Here is a 6,372-nt window from a genome sequence, read left to right as displayed (position 1 = left end):
AGCTGTTAAGCGCTTGCCTGTGAAGCCTAAGGACCCCCGTTCGAGGCTCGGTTCCCCAGGTCCCACGTTAGCCAGATGCACAAGGGGGCGCACGCGTCTGGAGTTCGTTTGCAGAGGCTGGAAGCCCTGGCGTGCCCATTCTCTCTCTCTCCCTCTATCTCCCTCTATCTGTCTTTCTCTCTGTGTCTGTTGCTCTCAAAAAAAAAAAAAAAAAAAATCGCATCAATAAGCCTGGTGCTACATGCTGTCTCTGGTCACTTCCTTTGGTCTCTTGGCAACCCATCCCACTGTGGTCATAATACTAGGTACTCAGGTCTGACTCTTTCTCTTGTGGATCCTTTCTTTGGAAACTACTGAAGGGTGTGGAGCCACAGTGAGAAAATGAAAGAAAGCGGGGGAAGGTACTAGGCGTGCAGTAAAAGGAGATCAGAAATACAATGGAATGCATCTACATCAGAGAAAAAGGACTGAGGAGGGTAAGTTGAGGGCTCTTCTGGTTGTTCGACCTCATGTAATTCTGTGGGTGTTTTGTTTTAATATTTTATTTCTTTATTTGGGAGAGAGAGAGAGCTATGTGTGATGGTGCACACACCTTTAATCCCAGCACTGGGGAGGCCAAGATAGAAGGATCGCTGTGAGTTTGAGGCCAGCCTGAGACTAGTGAATTCCAGGTCAGCCTGGGCTAGAGCAAGACCTTACCGAGAAAGAGACAGAGAGAGAATGGGTGCAACAGGACCCTTATCCACCGCAAACAAGCTCCAGACACATTCGCCACCTTCTGTATCTGGCTTTATGTGGGTACTGGGAAATTGAACCTGGGTCCTTAGGTTTTGCAGACAAGCACCTTAACCTCTGAGCCATCTTTCCAACCCTGTACATGTTTTTATTTTTATTTTATTTTATTTGAGAGAGAAAAACAGGTGGAGGGAGGGAGAGACAGAGAGAATGGGCATACCAGGGCTTCTAGCCACTGCAAACGAACTCCAGATGCATGCGCCCCCTTGTGCATCTGGTTTACATGGGTCCTGAAGAATCAAACAGGGATCCTTTGGCTTTGCAGACAAATGCCTTAACCACTAAGCCATCTCTGCAGCCCCTGTGCATGTTTTTTTTTTAACTATTTTATTTTTATTTATTTGAGAAAGAGAACAAGGCAGAGGAAGAGAGAGAGAGAGAATATGTACACCAGGGCCTCTGGTCACTGCAAACAAACTCCAGATGCATGTGCCACCTTGTACATCTGGCTTACATGCATCCTGGAAAATTGAACCAAGGTCCTTTGGCTTTGCAGGCAAGCACCTTAACCAGTAAGCCATCTCTCCAGCCCTTGTGCATGGTTTTCACACCTAAGAATGCTAGATGGGCCTGGTCCAGCTAGCCAATCTCTTCCCACTCAGTTTTTCCATGCAGTGATGCTTGGAGTAACTAAGGAACCTTCTTTTATTTTTAATTTTCATTTTATTTTATTTATTTGAAAGAGAGAGGGAAAGGCAGACAGAAAGAGAGTATGGGCACAGTAAGGCAGCCTGCCCCTGCAATGAACTCCAGACACATACACCTGGCTTTACACGGGTAATGCAGAAATTGAACTCAGGTCAGTGGGCTTTTAGGCTTGGCAAGCAAGTTCTTTTAACCTCTGAGTCATCTCTCTAGCCAGGAGCCTTCCTTCACCCCTCAAAAGTAAGCTGAGGGCTAGAATCATGACTTAGCAGTTAAGGTGCTTGCTTGTGAAGCCTAAGGACCTAGGTTCAGTTCTCCAGGTCCCATGTAAGCCAGATGCACATGGTGGTACATGCGTCTGGAGTTTGTTTGCAGTGGCTAGAGGCCCTGGCATGCTCATTCTCTTTCTCTTCCTCTTTGTCTCTAATAAATAAAAATTTTAAAAAGAAATGAAAAAAAAAAGCCTGAAAGGTGGAGGTGGGCAACAGTTAGCTTATAAAAGCAAAATCCAGAGCAACCTCATCTCTCTTACAATCTTCTAACTAGCCATCTAGTCCCTTCACCAAGTACAACCTGGTAAAAGGCCCAATTCCCCCCAAGACTCATCTGTTTCCTTGCCCAACAAATCCCAAGAATCTCTGTAAACCCACAGGAAGGCTGAGATTAGAAAATTCACTGGCAGCAGTAGGAATTTTATTTTTTTCCCTGCTGGGTGTGTGTTGGCACCTAGTTTTGAAAACTAAGTAACATAAATTGGTGATACATAAATTACGAACAATTGTAAAGATAATCAAGATGCTGATACAAAAATCAGGATAGGGCTGGAGAGATGGCTTAGTGGTTTAAGGCAATTGCCTGTGAAGCTTAAAGACCCAGGTTTGATTCCCCAGGACCCACATAAGCTGGATGCACAGGGTGGCACATGTGTCTAGAGTTCATTTGCAATGGCTGGAGGCCATGGCATACCCATCCACACTCTATTTGCCTTTCTCTCTCTCTCAAAATAAGTAATAAAATATTTTTTTAAATGTCAGGATACCGCTTCATACTCATTAGGATGCCTACTATCGAAAAAAAAAAAGTGATGGTAAGGATAGAGAGACATGAACCTTTGGTGAGAATGTATAATAATACAACTAGTATGGGGAATGACGTAACAACAACCCAAAATATTGGAAATAGAATTATCACAGGACCCATCAACCTCACTTCTGGGTTTTGTTCAGAAGGAACAAAAAGCAAGAGCACCCGGCACCATGTTTGCTACGGTGTTTAAGAACCACCAAGGAGCTGAAGCAACTCAAATGTCCATCAGCAGATGAAGCAGCAAATGTGATGGATACGAACAGCAGAATGTGATTTAGCCGTAGGATGACCATGAGCATGTTATGATGCTCACTTAAAAACCCATCCCCACATGCAGTGGAGCCCTATTTCTATATCCAGAGCTGTCAAACTCAGAGACTAAAGAATGCCTTACAGGGGAGGAGCTCAGCACGGGAGGAAGAATGAATGTTCTGGAAGAAGGTTGCACTAAAGTGTGAATATAGGGCCATGGAGATTGCCGAATGGTTAAAGACACTTGATTGAGATTTCTCTCAAATAAAACAAAGCCTGATGGTGACGGTGACGGTGACTGAGGAGAATAACAACCGTATTCCCAGCCCTCCAACGTGCCAAACTGTTTGACTTATCCCCGGTTCTAGCACCTCACATTAAAACATCCTAACGCCTTTACATCAAATTTACATTTCAATAAAAGCGTCTTTGGAGTCCTACAACTGGGGAAAAATGGAAATTATTCAACAATTCATACTATGTATATGTGGCACAATAGAACCAAGATGGGAATGACTGAAAGCAGAGCAATTGTGGGCTGAGATGAGCAATTTTCATGGCCATTTTTTGATGTAAATCATTCGCAAGTAAATACATGCATTTGAATATGTCCAATTTCCAGAGACAATTATGTGCCTTTAAATTCAAGTATTTTGCCATGTGTGTGGGAAACTACAGAAAAGAACTTTCAAAACTCATGTGGCAAAACATGTTACAAAAAATAATTGATCTTTAAAATCTACTTGAATTAATTTCTACAGTATTCAAAGTATGCTCGCTGCGGAAAATCCAGAAAATAGTTTTTAATCACGGGGGTGGGGAGGTGGTTGAAACACAGGTAGTGATATTATGAAGTCCGTCTTATGACTAAAAGTGAAGATAATATTGATGGTAATAAGCATGGCATCCTGACATGACAACATTTGCTAAGCAGCTTCATTTGCAAATATCTCTATTCTACTGATTTTTACAACAGATTTGACAATAGTTAATGCTTCCCCTTTTAAAAAAATATTCTATTTGTTTATTTGAAACAGAGAAAGAGGCAGATAGAAAGTGCTGCAGTCAGGTTCACATTGCTGGCAGAAATCACCAGACCAAGAGCAGCTTTTGGGGAAAAATAAAAGGTTTATTTTGGCTTTCAGACTCAAGGGGAAGCTCCACAACGTCAGGGAAAAATGATGGCATAAGCAGAGGGTGGACATCACCCTCTGGCCAACATAAGGTGGACAATAGCAACAGGAGAGTGTGCCAAACACTGGCAAGGAAACACTAGCTGTAACACCCATAAGCCCGCCCCCAGCAATACACTGCCTCCAAGGGGGTGTTAATTCCCAAATCTCCATCAGCTGGGGAGACTAGCATTCAGAACACCTAAATTGATGAGGGACAGATGAATCAAACCACCACATTCTTCCCCTGGCCCCCATAAGCTGATAAACTTAAATGACGTTAAATGCAATGAATTCAGTCCAATTTTAAAAGTCCCCATAGTTTTTTATCAGTCCCAATGTTGTTCAAACATCCCCATAACCCAAGGTACTTTACCTGAGCCACAATACCAAACAATCCTCCAAAACCCATAATGCCACAGAATAAACATTCACACTCAAAAGATGGCACTGGGCATAGCAAAGAAATATTCAACTAATACAAGATTTAAGCAGGGCAAACTTCAAACTCTGTAGCTCCAAGGTCAACAACATTAGTCAGTGATAAGTCTCCAAGTCCAATAATTCTAACCAGCAACAAGTCTCTTGGGTTCCAATTCTGCCCCTCCAACTAGGCTACTCACAGCCTGGAAAACTTCATCCAGGCCAGCAGCTTTCCTTAGCAGCCATCTCATGGTCCAGGCACCTCCACTGGGTCTCCACTGCAATCCATGGTCCATCCTCCTGGCTCCACCTGGTCTCCATGCAGGCATCTAGAAAACCTGCCCATGGCCATTGTCAAAACACAAGACTGTGTTGCAAACCCAATGACTCTCTCTTTCCTGCATTTCTTATACTCCACAATACCAGGCGTGGTGCCAATTTGTTAATCCAGGAGGGATTATGGCTCAGTTAAAAGACCTTGGATTATGGGGATGTTTGAACATCATTGTACTTTACATCATGTATGGTTTTCAGTTTATGGGGGCCAGTGGTGGAATTGGTAGTTTGTTTCAAGTGTCCCCCATAAGTTTAGGTGTCCTGAATTCTAGGTTACCAGCTGGAGATTTGGGAATTAAAGCCTCCTGGAGGCAGTGTATTGTTGGGTGTAGGCTTATGGGTATTATGGCCAGTTTCCCCTTACCAGTGTTTGGCATGCTCTGCTGTAGCTGTCGTCCACCTGATGTTCGCCAGGAGGTGATGTCCACCCTCTGCTCATGCCATCAATTTCCCCTGCCATCATGGAGCTTCCCCTCAGGTCTGTAAACCAAAATACCCGGGCCCGCCCCTCACAAGCAGTTCTTGGTTGGGTGATTTCCGCCAGCAATCTGAACCTGACTGCAACAGCGCCTTAACCACTAAGTCATCTTTCCAGTCCTCCTTTGGTTTTTGCTGCTGCCTGTGTGCCAGTCTGGCTAGCCCGAGCTTTAGGATTCTCCTGGCTCAATTTCTCATTGTTGCAAGACACATTCGATTATAGATATGTGCTCCATTTTACATCTAGCTTTACATGGTGCTAGGGATTTGAACTCGGGCCAGTAGGCATGCAAACAAGTGCACTTAATCCTTGAACCATCTCCCATGCACCCTATTTTGGTAATGTTCTTGAGTTCTTATGCATACATTTGGGGCCTCTAGCATATAATGGTTGGTAGGCATATTTGATACAGAAATAATTTATACAAATTGGAACAGTTATACTGTGCTTGTTAAATCTACATTAAGATTCTACATAATCCCAAGTACACCAATAATAAACTGTCATTGGCTCACACAACAAAATCAACTTAGTCCAAGAAATAACACTTGGCTACTGTTACTCCACTTGTGCATGTTGGTTAGTGGTCACTGCTAAGAGTATGTTGTGGGCTTTGGAGTGGTGGCTCCTCAGTGGAATTCCTCGTGGGCTCTGGAGAAGGACTCCTTGATGGAATGCCTTGTGGGCTTTGTAGTGAGGGTTCCTTGATCAAATACAGTACCAACAGGGTCACTGGCATCAAGGCCAATGGTCTAAAAATGTTCAGTTGGAGGCCTGGGTTAAAAAAAAAAAAGGTGAGGGGCTAGAAAGATGGCTTAGTGGTTAAGATGCTTGCCTGTGAGGCCTATGGACCCAGGTTCAATTCCCCAGGACCGATGTAAGCCAGACGCACAAGGTAACACATACTTCTGGAGTTCATTTGCAGTGGCTAAAGGCCCTCACGTGCCCAGTTTCTCTCTCTATCTGCCTCTTTCTCTCAAATCAATAAATATTTTTTAAAACGTTAAAAAGGGGGTAGAGGAGTATTTGGTGTGATCAGGAAAATGGTAATTATAAATGAGTAGTTAAATAAATGCATTGAGACTAATGGAAACTAGAGCCATCCGATTTCAAGCCACCCAGAGACTACATAGTGAATTCCAGGTCAGCCTGACCTAAAAAGAAGAAGAATCTAAGTTATAAGAA

This window comes from Jaculus jaculus, chromosome 6, assembly GCF_020740685.1.
Source record: "Jaculus jaculus isolate mJacJac1 chromosome 6, mJacJac1.mat.Y.cur, whole genome shotgun sequence".
NCBI classification, from domain to species: domain Eukaryota; kingdom Metazoa; phylum Chordata; class Mammalia; order Rodentia; family Dipodidae; genus Jaculus; species Jaculus jaculus.
This window is presented reverse-complemented; position numbering follows the sequence as displayed.